The sequence below is a fragment of the Pelmatolapia mariae genome, linkage group LG20 (genome assembly GCF_036321145.2).
Source record: "Pelmatolapia mariae isolate MD_Pm_ZW linkage group LG20, Pm_UMD_F_2, whole genome shotgun sequence".
In the NCBI taxonomy this organism is placed as follows: Eukaryota; Metazoa; Chordata; class Actinopteri; order Cichliformes; family Cichlidae; genus Pelmatolapia; species Pelmatolapia mariae.
The window spans coordinates 37716718-37731940 of NC_086244.1; positions in this window are offsets into that span (position 1 = coordinate 37716718).

Here is a 15223-nt window from a genome sequence, read left to right on the forward strand (position 1 = left end):
ATGCAATCACACTGTGCTTTTATCTATGCTTAAGCACTTTTCATAACATTTACACACACACTCGCAGTCTGATGGATGCACAGGGGGAAACTCTGGGTTCAGTATCTTGCCCAAAGACACTTCATCATGCAGACTGGACGACTGAGAATTTATCCCCTGCCCTACTGATTGTTAGATGGCCCACTCTACCATCTGAGTCTAGAAAACCTACAGCCGCTCACTGTGGGATGAAACTAGAGAAAATCTATAATGCACACCGAAAATGGTCATATACCTTTGTACTTCTTGGAAAGGTATCTGTGTTTTGGCCTTTGATAAGGACGCAGAGTTACCTCAGGAGGTATACAGTATTTACTTCAATGAGTTAAAGTAATTATTATGACTTTATCAGTCTTTCACATTTCTTCATTTCATTGTAGTTTGCGGGCATTCATTTAGATACAGCTCTCTTAAGGTCCCACCTCAGCATTTCAATTAGGTTGAGGTCTGAGCTATGATTGAGCCATTGCAGTACCTTGATTATTTTCTTATTCAGCCATAATGCTATTGATGTGTGGTGTGTTTCGGATCATTGTCCAGTTGAGTGACTCACTTTAGGCCAACGTATAACTGTCACACAGATGGGCTAATTTCTAAATGTAGAATATGTGGATGTAAGGAGGAATTTTGCCATCAGAATGGCTGCAAGGTGCACGCGTCTTGTGACTGTAAAAGCCATCACCACTTTGCATGACAGTTGGGATGAAACATCTTTGCTGATATGCTTTTTGTTTTGTTTGGGGGTTTGTTTATAGCCAAACATTTCCACATTTGGTCTATAAAAAGGAAATTGTTCCAGAAATCATCTGGTTTGTTCAGATGTGACATTGCAAATCTAACTGTGCTCTTTTAGGACAAATAAGCATCAGTAGTTGTTCAGCTTTTTTTAACTGTACTGTCATAGAAATTTAAATCTTTTAAATTTTAAACTTTTAAATCTTTTAAATTTTTTATTAAATTTTATTAAATTTATTATTTTATTATTAATTTTACTGCTGTTTTTGTCTTCTTAGTGGATTTTGTATTTATCTAACTCTTCTGGTCTGTTAGTGCCTCTATCCTGTCTGTGCTAGTGCCCGATCTGTACCCTGTTATTGACTTATGTTGATTCTCCATATTACTGTGAAGCACTTTGGTGTGCCTTCGGGTTTTTAAATGTGCTATATAAATAAAACTGTATTGTATTGTAGAAATTTGATGTGCTAACTGAGGCCTGTAGAGTCTGAGATGAAGCTTTTGCTTTTGTTTTTTTGCAGTTTAGCTGAGCATTGCACAGTCTGACCTTGGGGGGAATTTGTTTGGGAGATTATGGCACTGTGTCACAGACCAGCCAACTGCCAATACTTCCATTGTGTGCATAGTTTTTCACAGGACTGTAAATAAATGCACATATTTATCAAATATTTCTTCAGTTGATTACTTTATTAGCTTAATACACAATACCAAACAAATAAACAATAAGAAAAAGTCATTTAACCAGAGTCACAGACGTGACTGACATTAGATTAAGATTGCTCTTGCTACTCTGGCTAGCTAGGCTTTTAGCCAGCCTAGCTAAATGTGTTTTAGCATCGCTAAATATTAGAAATGTTTGGTGTTGCATTTTTCTTTGACTTATGATCAAAGTAGTATCATGGAAAATATAAAGAGTTGTTTAAAAGAGAAAGTGGATAAATAATTAAGATTTAATACTAAATTTGTGCTAAGAATGCCTTTTGACATTTTGCCTTATGATTGGGAGTTTGCTACCCAATTATTGTGCCTGTCCCCCCCAAAATTAATGATTCTGCACCATTGCTACCAGTATATAGCAACACCCCTACTTATTATAGAAATGTTAGTTTTTGTAGTTTGGCTAATATTACAGACTAAAACCACTATATTTTTGCCAAAGGTGGAAGCATTACAAAGCTGTTCAAACATGCCAGCACCACATCATAGACTGCAGTGTTTCAAAGCAGTATTTTACATACCATGCTGTATGCTACATCTGATTTTTGTATCAAGTGAATAATAGTTCAGCATTTACCATTAGTGTGTTGGTGAGAGAGTAGCTGATTTCACCATGATAATTACATACATTGTTACATTCCCCAGAAGCATGCTGACATTGTAACACGAGCGGATAATGAGTGTTGTACCCCATATATACGTATGCAAACCCTCCTGACTGCACTAGTGATATCATCTACAAGGAAAACTAAAAGGAATGACTAATGTGTGATTCAGGTCCATGCAGTGTTTTATAAGCTACTGCCGACAGAAGTGCTTTGGTACTTGCGCGACGATATGCACAGTGGTTGATAGATAGCTATGTGCTTCCAGGGTCCCTGGACAGCGTGGTGGAAACTATCATGGAAATTCGTAATGTTGCTATAAATAAATGCCCCTGTCCTCTGTTGCCAGCCACGCTATCAGTCCTTTAGTCAGTCAGCAGACTGTCTGTGTTCTGTCCTGCCTTTCTTGTTGGGATACTTGTTTTTCAGCTGTCTATCTGGCTTAAGTTGGGCTAAATGGTTTTTTAATGCTAATGCCTAATATCCTTTAACTATAATGGAAGATGAAGGTATTAGCTGCAGCTGGAGAGTAAGACTATATCTAAAGCAGGCAGTCAGTGTAGGTGAAACTATCATAAAAGACATCTCGTTTTGACTGACTTATACTCTCTGGTGCACCTCTGATGTACCTTGGAGCACCTGTCGCTGGTCACACGGGCAGCTGTTGGCCTTGTGAAACTCCCACTGCATACACTCTATCACCATCTCTTTTTACACACATGCACATTACTGTGCTCCTGTGTCAACTAATATTACTAACCTAAATCTGTGTGAGTGTTCTCTGTGGAAAGGAAGGAAAAGATAAAATAATCTTGAGAAAAGAAGTAATTTTCTGTAATTATTAGTATTAGATTAGCATTAGCAGTAGTAAAGTACTGCGTAGGCTTTTTTTCATTCAACAGGATTAATGAGCAGAATTAATGATGATACTGGTATCAATAAAGTTGTATCATGTCCCGTTTTTATCCCACAGTCAGTCTGTTATGTTACTGAAAAGATTTTAGGAACACACAGCACTGTGCAAAAGTCTCAGTGCCACCCCTTATCTTTTTATATTTTGCTAGACAAATTGGAAAATGGTGCAGTGATTTTTGAAATATAAGGTATATACTTGTACAATTCTAAGAAGCTTGAAAGTGAATATTTGGTATGACCACCTTTATTCTTTAACACAGCCTGAACTCTTTCTAATTTAAGTAGTCTTCAGCAATAGTTCTCCAGGCTTGTTCAAGGAGACTCAAAGCTCTTCTTTGAATGTTGGCTGCTTTTGCTCTGTTCTCTGCCAATAATAGTGTTTGATAATTTCTTCTTCTATCTATCTTTTATGACCTTACGTTGGTGATAATTTACAATTTTTGCACAATAGCTCCCAAATAAGTGCCTTAAGGTGTTTTGAGATGGCTGCTGAGTGGTGAGATTTGTTTCTAAGAGGACTTTGGTCTTATTTTTGTGTGTGTGTATGTGTGTTTTTTTAGTTTGTATTTGGAGACTGTGTAAAACTCCATGAGCTAGAGTTTCTGATAATGACCTCACCAGTTCTGAATTTGAACCCAGAGACAATGAACTCTAGGTTTATGCTATCTATCTTAACTAAAGTCAAACAAGTTGATGATTCGGCCCAAACGTGGAAAACAACTCTCAGACATTTTGGATACATATATATAGATACTGTAGCCAATATAACCTATTAGCAAGGGGCTGTGTTTGGTTGGAAAAAGCTACAAAAAGGAGTCTTTCATGTCAATAATAGAGACTGAGATACCAGAGAACAATGTTTAAGACTAATCTTTTGATGAACAATGTAGTTACAACACAAGCTGGGAGCTGTTGTGTGAAAATGCTGTTAAATACACCAAATTATTATTCCAGCTTTGATTGTGATCGCTTACCAGGAAGATGAGTACTTGTATTGAAGCTGGGTTACTCACTTGGTGATGATTTGTTTGGATCTATGCGTTTGCCATGGATTCAGTTACATTTAACCTTGCGCGCAGCGCTTATTCCTTCAACACTAAACCCAAGCTTTAGTCAGAAAATGAAGCTCAATGGTACGTAGGCCAACCTAGCATTAATTCAGCTGATGTACCTCCAGGGTAATGTCGGCATAGTTAATGAATGGCTATGAAATAGACTTGAGGCATTTGTACTAATCACTGTGTTGTCAAATAATGCAATAATGACAACATGTAGACCCACTAGGATATGATAAATGTATTTGTTTATTTTCTAATACTTGTATTCAGACATTACATAAAGGTTCGCTGGATGTTCGCACTCTCCACCATAGAAGAAAACATTTTTTTTGTGAGTCATCTTCCATGTATGGAAATTCCACTATGTGGTGCTGACGCTCTCTGCAGATGTTTCTTCTCTCTGTTTTTGTTGTTGTGCTCCAGCAGTCAGCACCTTGACTCTTTGACTCAGCTTGTGGTTGAGTTGGGTTTTATTGTTTGTTTGTTTTAATGCTGGTTAGCAGTGTGATGCAAAAAAGGAAGTTATCATGACAATATTTACTGTTTTTTGGCCTTTTTCAGCTTTTATTGACAGAAATAGTGAAGAAAGGACAGAAAAGCAGAGGGAAGACATGCGGCAAAGGGCCACGGTCAGACTCGAACCCGGGCCGGCTGCTCTCAGCTATGTGGCATGTGGCCACCTGCTCAACGCACTGAGCTAAACCGGCACCCTTTTTTGTTATACTTTTTGTCTTCTCTGCAGAAAGTTTTGTCTCAGGTGCATCAGAAGGGAAAATGAAGTAAGGACGTATTCACATCTACTATAACTTAGGGGTGAAGGAGTGCAGGGATGGGGCAGAGATGGAAATGGGAGGATGAAAGGAGGGAGAAAGCAGAAGCCGTTAAAAGTTGGAGTAGGTGAATGATAGAGAAGAAGAAGAAAAAGTAGAGATGAACCTCAAACTTTGTGTTGCTGGGACAGTTTCTCTTTTGGAAGCTGCTCTTTGTTCTTGGCTTTCTTATCCTGCTTTTTTGCCCTCCTCATCTCTTTTAGGTTTTTTCTTTTTTTTAGCATCTTGTTTTTGCTTCTATTTTGCTTCCAATCGCTTCAAAGCTCTCCTCTTCTAGTGCTTTCTGGACTTCCAACAATTTATTCTTTATACTTTCAGCATCTTTCTTTGCATTTTCATTTCCCTTTTCCCCCTTCCTGCATTTCAATTTTCTTGTCTACCAGTACAGGATGTAACAAAAGACAGCCAGCATCCAAAGAAGAGCTTTGAATGTCCTTGGATAGGTGAGTTGATATGAGCTGATCATGAATCTGCAGCATCAGACAGCAGAAGAAGCAAAAACTTTAAAAAGGCTGTTACCTAACTCACTACTGTCTTATTCTTGTCTAATGAGCTAACGTTCGTTTACATTATCCTTAATTTTGTCTAATGAATAGTCTCTTTCTCTCTCTCTCTCTCTCTCGGTGTTAAATGTGTCACCAATTTTCTAATTAAATATTTTTCTCAAAGTGCTATTGACTTGATATTCTCATCAAATCTTAGTAACAGTGCATCCAGTCCACACATACAAAGAAACCAAACCATATGTGTCTATAAACTAAGTTATGTGTAACAATGATCATTGACACAGGAAAAAGTATTAAACAAGCTTACAGAAATGTATTTAATACTTGGTATAAAGTCCTTTGTTGGTGATGACAGCTTCAAGATGCCTTCTGAATTAAAAAAAAAAAACTAGTCACATGCATTGCTCAGGTGTGATTTTGTCCCATTCTGCCACTCAAATTCTGGATTCTGGTCAGCTGATTGGCTGGGCCAGTCTAGCTTTTTTTTTTCTTTCTCTGTAAACAGCTGAGAGTTTCCTTGGCTGTGTGTTTGGGATCATTGTTTTGTTAAAAAACATCCTGCCTCATTTCATCTTCATCATCCTGGTAGATGGCAGCAGATTTTTATCAAGAATGTCTCAGCACATTTTTCTATTCTTTCTTCTTTCAATGATATGAAGTGTGCCAGCCCCACACCATGATGTACCCACCTCCAGACTTCACTGTTGGTATGATGTTTTTGGACTGATATGCACGTCCCTTTGACCTCCAAACATGGTGTGTGTTATGTTATCCAAAGAGTTCAGTTTTGGTCTCATCTGATCAGACAATTATCTCCCAGTATTTCACAGGCTTTTCTAAATGTCGATCAGCAAACTTCAGCATGATTTTTCTTCAGCAATGGACTCTTGAGTGGTGAGCGTGCATACAGGCCATGGTGAATGAGTCCATTACTTGTTGTTTTCTTTGAAACTATTGTACCTGCAGATTCCAGGTCTTTCTGTAGCTCTTGGACAACTCTTCTGATCATTCTTTTCCCTCTTCTGTCTGAAATCTTGGTCGTGGTCGATTTATGGTGAAATTATGTTCTTTCCACTTCTGCATTATGACCCCAGCAGTGCTCACTGGAACCTTCAGTAGTTTCGAAATCCTTCTGTAACCACTGCCATCAGCACCTTTACAACAATAAGATTGTGGAAGTCTTGAGAGAGCTCACTGGCTTCACCCATCATGGGATGTTTCTAGTGTGACACCTTTGTAACGAGGCACCTTTTTACAGGCAATCAGTTGGGACTGAACCAGCTGATATTAATTTGCACTAAGTTGGAGGATTGTTTTCTAATTACTGATAGATTTCAACTGGTGTCATGACTTTCTGTGCCTTTTTACGCCTCCCTTCCTTCATGTATTCAATACTATTTACTTACTAAATACTGTCATTTGTCATTATTGCACACTTTAATTTCTTTTCATGTGTGGATTGGATATATATATGAAAATAAAACTGTTGTCACTGAGGTACTGTAATGAATCATTCTTGCTTCCACATTCAAGCTTCTTCAGATACAGTTGCCACATGGCTCACGTGGCAATCACTGGCAGGATATAGCAGACATACTGTATAGTCCCACCCTGTATGCCTAGGGGTATCTTCTGTATGTATATGCTTGTGCAGTAGGCATGTGCATCGACTTTTACTGGATGACTTCAGAGGGGCCATCTGCTGATGTTGCTGTCCAGTGTCTACAGTGTGACTTGTTGCATAATCCTACTGAAGTGTACATTGCTTATTGCACAATGACAGCCTATTTATGCAACACCAAATTTTTATTTCCCTGCAGAACTTTTTCATACAGTGAATAACAATAAATTATCTTTTTTTCTTTTTTTCTTTTTTTTTGTCTGTCCCATTTGGTTCTTTAGCCGTCAGAATTGTTGTCTGAAGACCAACAAGGATACCAAATGGATTTATTTTGCCAAATGGATCATCATGGCATTGCCGTATTGGTCCATTTGATCAAACTTTGTTGTTATTATTTATTTTATTTTCAGTTGTTACAGATGGGACAGACATGACTGGGGGATAGGAAAGGGAGAAAGAAAGAGAGGAAGGAAAAGAAAAACAGAAGGGAAAAGGGACAGTGAGAAAGGGCACTTACAAAGACAAAGAGAAAAAAAATCTCCTGTATCACCTGTTGAGAGAAAAAGAATAGAAAACAAGCAAAAAAAACCCCAAAGCAACATACTAAACACAACACCATCATGTTAATCTAGCTAAGTGTGAACAGCAGTAAATACTAAATATTGAATGTTGTTGTGCAGCACGCAGGACAGACAGCGCACAATGTGCTTTGAAGTAGCAGCTAAGAAAGGTGTAGTTTATGTCTACGAACAGTGAACACCCGTGTGCACACCTGTGTGGATCAGCGCGCTTGTATACAAAAGGTTTCTCCATGTAACAGTCTGCTAGAGGGTATGGAGGGCCATAGCCCCGTCCCCCAGGGCATGAAGCAGGCATGGAGGAGATCCAGGCTCCAGACATCCAAAGGCCCCAGAGTGCGAGAGCCCAAGGAGTACCACCGGAGGGGCATCCGTGCCACCCTCCTGGGAAGGGCTGAGGAGATCCCCAGACGAGGGGTCACCCAGTAGCCACGGAGGAGAAGCCAGAGGGGGCTGCACCGGCATGCCCGCCAGCAGCCAGCTGTGCCAGAGTGAACCAAGTCGCAGGCCCCGAGGCCGGAGGCCCGAGGGCCCCCTTTGCCCCGGAAGAGGCCTGACCGAGCGACAGGCACCAGGCCCCGCCAAGTAGCCACCGGGAGTGAGCTGGTGCATACCTGAGCGCCCAGCCCCGGACACCAAGAACCACCAATGCACCAACCCCTGAGGGCATCAGTTACCGGCAGGGAGTGCGGTGAGGGGAGATAGGCCTCCACACTTTGGAGGGCCTGGGAGTTCCCAGGGAGGTGGAGTCTAAGACCCGACCTGACATATAGACAAAGACAAACAGGCACACACAGACACAAACATGCATTCCCACCCTCATGCACACATATACAAACACTCAGCACTCACCCAACGTAGGGATAGACATACATGGACATGTACACACAATCATACTCCCCAAACATACTCTATACCCCGGGTCCAGGTACCCTCACCCCCAGAGGGGGAAACGGCACCCAGACCCAAGAGATGTGACCCTTTCCCCCGGGGTGGAGGCAAGCAGACCGCCCCAGGCTCCGCAGCAGCAGGGAGGCCAATCGGACAGCCAACACCTCCTCCCAGCCCCCCGCCCCGATGGCTAGTAGAGAACGGGGGTGTGTGAAGACCCCATACCTCCCTCCTCCCGCTCATGTGTAGTGTTGCTGCGTGTTGTTCTAAAGTGCATTTAAAACAAGGGAGGGCATGGTGCTGCTGCCAGAGAGCAGCAGGTGTTAGCACGGCCCCTCCCGAGAACCCTCAATGTCTACATGGATTTAAAATTGAGAGGTGGGCACCGGCGCCAGAGGTAGGGTTGAATACACAGACCGTCCACTGGACGCCGTTAACGTGGTCACCCTCAAGGCCCTATATATATGTGTGTGTTATGAGAGTGTGAATAATGTGGATGTCTAAGTTGTGGAATAAAATTGAGGCACAGGTGGCCAGAAGGGGACAGAGGGGGGGGAATGCCTCCCCTGCACCCTGGTGACACACCCGCACCCCAAGGCCCTACCTGTGTGGGTGGGTGTGGTGGAGCGGGAAGAGGGAGGCAGCCGGGGATGGGGAGGAAAAGAAGGGAGGGGCAAGATGGCCCTCCTTAGGGCCAGCTCCCCCACTGACCCCAGTAGGCACCCCCGTCCTCTGGTACCCACCAAGGCAAGGGAGCCCAGGCCCATCCAGACCGGGGCCTACGGCAGCAGCACCGCCAAGCCCCACAGGACCTGGGGAAGCCCACCCTACCCCACCGCAGAGGAAACTGTACCCACCCCAACATTCAATCATCTCCAGACTACACAAGACAACAGACACCCAGGTTAGGTTTATTCTCCACCTCTCCTATGTCTCTCCCCCACCTGCAGAGTGGACTTCTGCAAGGATGGAACAACCTCCCTGCCAGTTGAAGAGCCCCCCAGTTAGGCCGATGCACCAGAGGCCCCCTGCGCCAGGGCTGAGCCCCCGTGCACCCACCCGCCCACAACCTCGGTGACACACCGACGAGGACTGAAGCCCCCAAGGCCCAGCCAGAGCCCCATCACGGAGACGAAGCACCCCCGAACCCCAAGCCCCCACGCCTGCCCCGGATCCACTCAGGGGCAGCCAGGCTACCAGGCCAGTAACCTACGTCCGCCAGTACAGACCATCCCCCAGCCCCGCTGCACGCAGCCACGAGGAGAACACCCTCTAAGAGCGACCAGAGCCACTAACCAGGTTATGACCACAACCCCCGGGTTGAGCCCTCCAGGGATAACGTCTCTAGGGGTTCTCCTGGCGCCCTAAGCGAAGGCAGGACCAAACCATGACCCCCCACCCCCACTAGGTGATGAAGCCGATCAAAGGAGCCCAAAGGGATTGATCAAATGTGGTGGCAGAGGCTGTATCAAGACTAATGTGATCTATTAGATGGTTTTTATATTGATTAGAATTAAGATTATTTTTATTTTTCCAGTTAAGGAGGACCGTTTTCTTGGCAATGCATAGGGCTGTAAAAACAATGTGGGCTGTGTTTATTTCTGCAGTGACCTCATCCAAGTTGCTCAGCAAGCATACTAAAGGGGAGGCTGGAATGTTACATTTCAGACACTTTGATAAGTCTTCACATATCTCACGCCAAAACTTCTGCACTGGTGGACAGAACCAAAGAGCGTGGATGTAATTGTCTGGTGTATTGCCTTGACAGTGTGAGCAGTTGTTGGAAGATGTAAAGCCCATCTTGAACATCCGATGACCAGTATAGTGCACTCTATGTAGTAATTTGTATTGTATTAATTGCAGACTGGGATTTTTAATCAATTTAAAGGTTTTTAAGCATATCTGAGACCAGAAGTTTTGGTCTAAGCTTACTGATAAATCTGCTTCCCACTTTGCAATAGGAAGGGATATTGATTCATCTATTTTAGAAAGTGTTCTGTATATTTTAGATAATAATTTGGGGGATTTAAGAGTAAGAAAGTGTACCGCACTTGGTGGTGTTTGTAATTCAGCTTGACTGAGGTAAAATTTCTTTTTTACTATGGATTTAATTTGTTGATATTCTAAAAATCTTTTCTTGTTGATCCCATATTGTGTAACTAGTCTGTCAAATGGAATAAATTCTGTTCCCTCTAATATATGTTCTAAGTATTTAATTCCTTTACAACTCCATTCTGGAAAATTAATCATATTATTGTTTTGTAATGTGTCAGGGTTATTCCAGATAGGTGTACGTTTGCATGGGATTAATGAGGACTCTGTCATTTTTAGAAACTCCCACCATGCTGTCAGAGAAGAGCTGATGTTGACACTTTTGAAGCATTCATGTCTTTTGATGTTTGAGCTGATAAATAGTAGGTCTGAAATTTCTAGATTATTACGTAGTGCCTGTTCTACATCTAGCCAGGGCTCATCTAAGAAGGTGTGTTTAAACCATCTAGAGATGAACGGAAGCCTGTTGGCTAAAAAATAGTGATTAAAGTTAGGCAGATCTAATCCTCCTTTATCCTTGGTCCTTTGTAATGTTTTTAAGCTGATACGTGGGGGTTTGTCCTTCCAGAGGAATTTAGAAATACATGAGTCTAGAGATCTGAACCAATCTTGTGATGGCTTATTTGGGATCATTGAAAACAAATAGTTTATTTTTGGCAAGACCATCATTTTTATAGCGGCGACCCTTCCCATGAGTGATATGGGTAAAGATTTCCATCTAGCCAGATCGCTTTCTACTGTCTTTAAAAGCGGGATGTGGTTTAATTTAGTTAATTCTGAAAGCTTAGGAGAGACATTAATACCTAAATATTTTAGATTTCCAGATTGCAGTGGTGTAGGAGAAGAATTATGGAAGGAGCAGTTAATGGGAAGAACTGTAGATTTTGACCAGTTAATTGAATAATCTGAGACTCTTGAGAAAGAATTTATCAATGCAATCACCCCAGAGATATTGGTTTGTGAGTTTTGGAGAAAAAGCAACACATCATCCTCATAAAGGCTGATTTTATGTTCTACATTCTTACATTTTATGCCCTTAATTGTTGTAGCCTGTCTAATTGCTGCTGCTAATGGCTCAATAAAAATTGCAAACAGTGAAGGGGAGAGTGGGCATCCCTGCCTGGTGCCCCTCAGGAGACAGAAGCTGGAGGATGTTTGGTCATTTGTTCTGATATGAGCTGTTGGGAAATTATATAATATTTTTAACCAGTTTATGAAAGAGGTTCCAAAACCAAATTTGTGTAAAGTTGCAAATAGAAATTTCCAGTTAACTCTGTCAAACGCTTTTTCTGCATCAAGAGACAATATTATGGTTTCAATGTTTTTACTGCATGAGTAGTCTGTTAAATTAAGTAATCTACTTGTATTTGTCGATGAGTGCCTACCTTTTATGAAACCAGTTTGGTCAGGATGAATTAAAAGGGGGGTTATTTTCTCTAGTCTCTTTGAGAGAGCTTTGCAGATTATTTTAAGGTCTACATTAATAAGGGATATTGGACGATAACTTGAGGCAAATACAGGGTCTTTGCCTGGTTTTAGTAAGAGACTGATATTTGCAGAGTTCATATTTGGTGTTAGTCTACCATTTTCTTTGATTTCCTGCAACATTCTGTAAAAAACTGGTGCTAGAATCGTCCAGAATTCTTTGTAGAATTCTGCAGGAAAGCCGTCTGGACCTGAAGCCTTATTATTGGGCATACTTATCAGGGCTTCCTGGAGTTCACCTGGCGTCAGTGGCGAATCCAGTGCCATTGCTTGGGTGTCTAATAATTTTGGAAGAGTTATGTTGTCCAGAAACTGATCAATTTCGTTTTTAGATGGGTTTATTTGTGGTGTATATAAAGTTTCATAGAAATCCCTAAAAATGTTGTTTATTTTTTTAAGATCATATATTGTATTCCCAGATAAATCTTTAATAGCACATATAGTTGTTTTTTCTTTATTGATTTTTAACTGGTTAGCAAGAAATTGTCCGGATTTGTTACCGTGTTCATAATTTTGCAGGCGAAGTCTTTGTACTAAGAATTTAGTCTTTTTATTAATAATTTCATTTAATTCTAGTTTTGTTTTGCATATTTTGTTTAATATTTCTTGATCTTGGTGTGACACGTAGGCTTTTTCTAAGGATTTGATGTTTTTTTCTAGTTCTTGAATATTTTTGTTTTCTTCTTTCTTCTTATGTGATGAGAAAGAGATTATTTTACATCTCATCACGGCTTTCCCTGCTTCCCAGAGGACAGATGCTGATGTTCCAGGAATGTCATTAAAGTCTAAATATGAAGTCCATTCTTTTTTAAAGTATTTGATAAACTCTTCATCTTTGAGCAGCGATGTATTAAATCTCCAGTTTTTACTTGGTGTGGTATTATTCTTCTGCATTAGTGTTAAAGATACAGGAGCATGATTGCTGACAGCTATAGGATGAATCTCAGTGTCTGAAATGTCCCTCAGCAGTGAGCTGCTGACCAAAAAATAATCCAGATGAGAGTAGGAGTGATGAACATGTGAGAAGAAAGAATATTCCTTACTGTTGGGGTGGAGGGAGCGCCATGCATCGCAAAGACCAAAGTCCCTCATATACTGTTTGATTATATTTGTGGACTGCCAATTACGCTGAGTTCCTGCTGTATTGAGCCTATCCATTTCTTCATTTAGTCCCAGGTTGAGGTCTCCCCCAAGAACAATTGAAAAATTATCTTTTTTTAAACAAAAAGGTATTTGTTAGTTACATAGTTACAAGCTATGATCAAATTTCAGCATGTTTATGATGTCATAAACATGTCAGACAACTACAAAAAATATATAAAAAAAAAATACCAAAAATGATTTTTATTGAGTGATACCTATATCCACTATATCTAAAGTAAATAAATAAAAGAATGTTTCTTATAATGTAGTGATTCTAGTTTTTCACACAACTATATGTTATTTAAGAAGACATGGCCCAACCTTTGCAAATGTAAGTTGATAACTCTCATTTACTAATCTACTCCCTCCAAGAGCAAAGAGTTTAAACTTACATGGATGTGGACTTTGAAGTTGTTGGGTTCAAGCACTCGGATCAAAGACTTTTGTGCACAAAGTGTTGGGGTTAGCTAGGGTTATGTGAGTGGGGTCAGTCTGCAGGCCTAGCCTGATGGGAAGTAGTGAAGTGGCATGAGGGTTACTATATGAGCCTGCTGAGCGCAAACCCAAGGGGTCAAAGGGTTTGCTGTAATTCTTTGCTTTAAAGTCAAGTGACTGACTGCAAAAAGGAAAACAAAATAAAGTTGGAACAAATTCAACCAAAACTTACTTGAAAAATTACAAAAGAAGATTCTCGTTCTTTATATTTCTTTTTCCTGTGGTTTTAAAATCTGTGTAATGATCATGTGAGAGGGTCCATGCAAAATATTTGACCTTTTCAGAATGGCGGTGTTGATGACATCACCACCTGGAGTGGGGCTTTCTGCTGTGGCAGTGAAGAAAGAGAAGCTCAGTGCTGCAGCTGTGAAGACTTGTAAACTGCATTACAAGAGACTGACATTACTCTCCGGCTCTGTTCCACAGCATGTCTTTTATCCTGTCTTCCTTCTCTCACCCCAACCGGTCGCAGCAGATGGCCCCGCCCCTCCCTGAGCCTGGTTCTGCCGGAGGTTTCTTCCTGTTAAATGGGAGTTTTTCCTTCCCACTGTCGCCACAGTGCTTGCTCATAGGGGGTCATAATAAATCAACCCCCCTAAACCGAGATTTCATAGAGACATAAAACAACTTCAGACAGCAAGCATTCTTTGGGCAGTATTTACTTTTAATTGAACAGTATTGTATTATAGATATTTATATATTATTTTTATTTTCTTTGTTCTTTTCATATTTTAAGAAGTTTGTAGTGCAGTAAAAACAAATTTTAATATACTTGACATCATAATGGGAATAATTATGAATTGTTATTATTTTGTTATGTATGTAGATATAGTACATGTGAAGGATTTAATTTATTGTTTAGTAAAATTGGTTTAAATGCTTAGTAAAAAAGACTTATTCAGGAATATTGTACATGTATTCCAGTTGTTATTTACTGAAATGGTTATAATCCATTACTGTACCATAATTAAGTCATAATAAAATTAATCAACTATAAAACCCATTGTCATTTTAAATAATTTAAATACTTCTTCATAGCCTTTTTATCACATAGACTATCAGATCAATATTGACTTATTGAGTTTAAAGGTTAGAAGATATTTGACATTTTTAGGTTGACCTTAAAGACCTTGGTGGATCTTAGGCAAATTTTAATGATTGTGAATTTCTTATTTCACTCAAAATAAATTTAGCAATTCTGTTAGATCTGTCAGATAGAGGAACAAACACGCATGCTTGAAACAAGCATTGATGCTACCAAAAAACTCGAAAGGAAAAACTTGAAAGAAAGAAAATACAAAAACAAGGCAAAAATGACCAAAAAGTTTCCAGAGAATTCCCGACTTACTGAAGAAAGGATGCAAAACAACGACAAAGATGGAACAGTGGTGGGCCTTTTTTTTTGCCAGTGCCTGGGGGCCCACTGTTTCATAAACCGAGCGTCATAATCAAAGCATAGATTATCAGTTTACTGTGCACACACATTCTGTTTGTACTGGCTCTCTGCTCTGCTGTACTTCCTTTCTGCACCTTTCCACACCTCTTATTCAGTT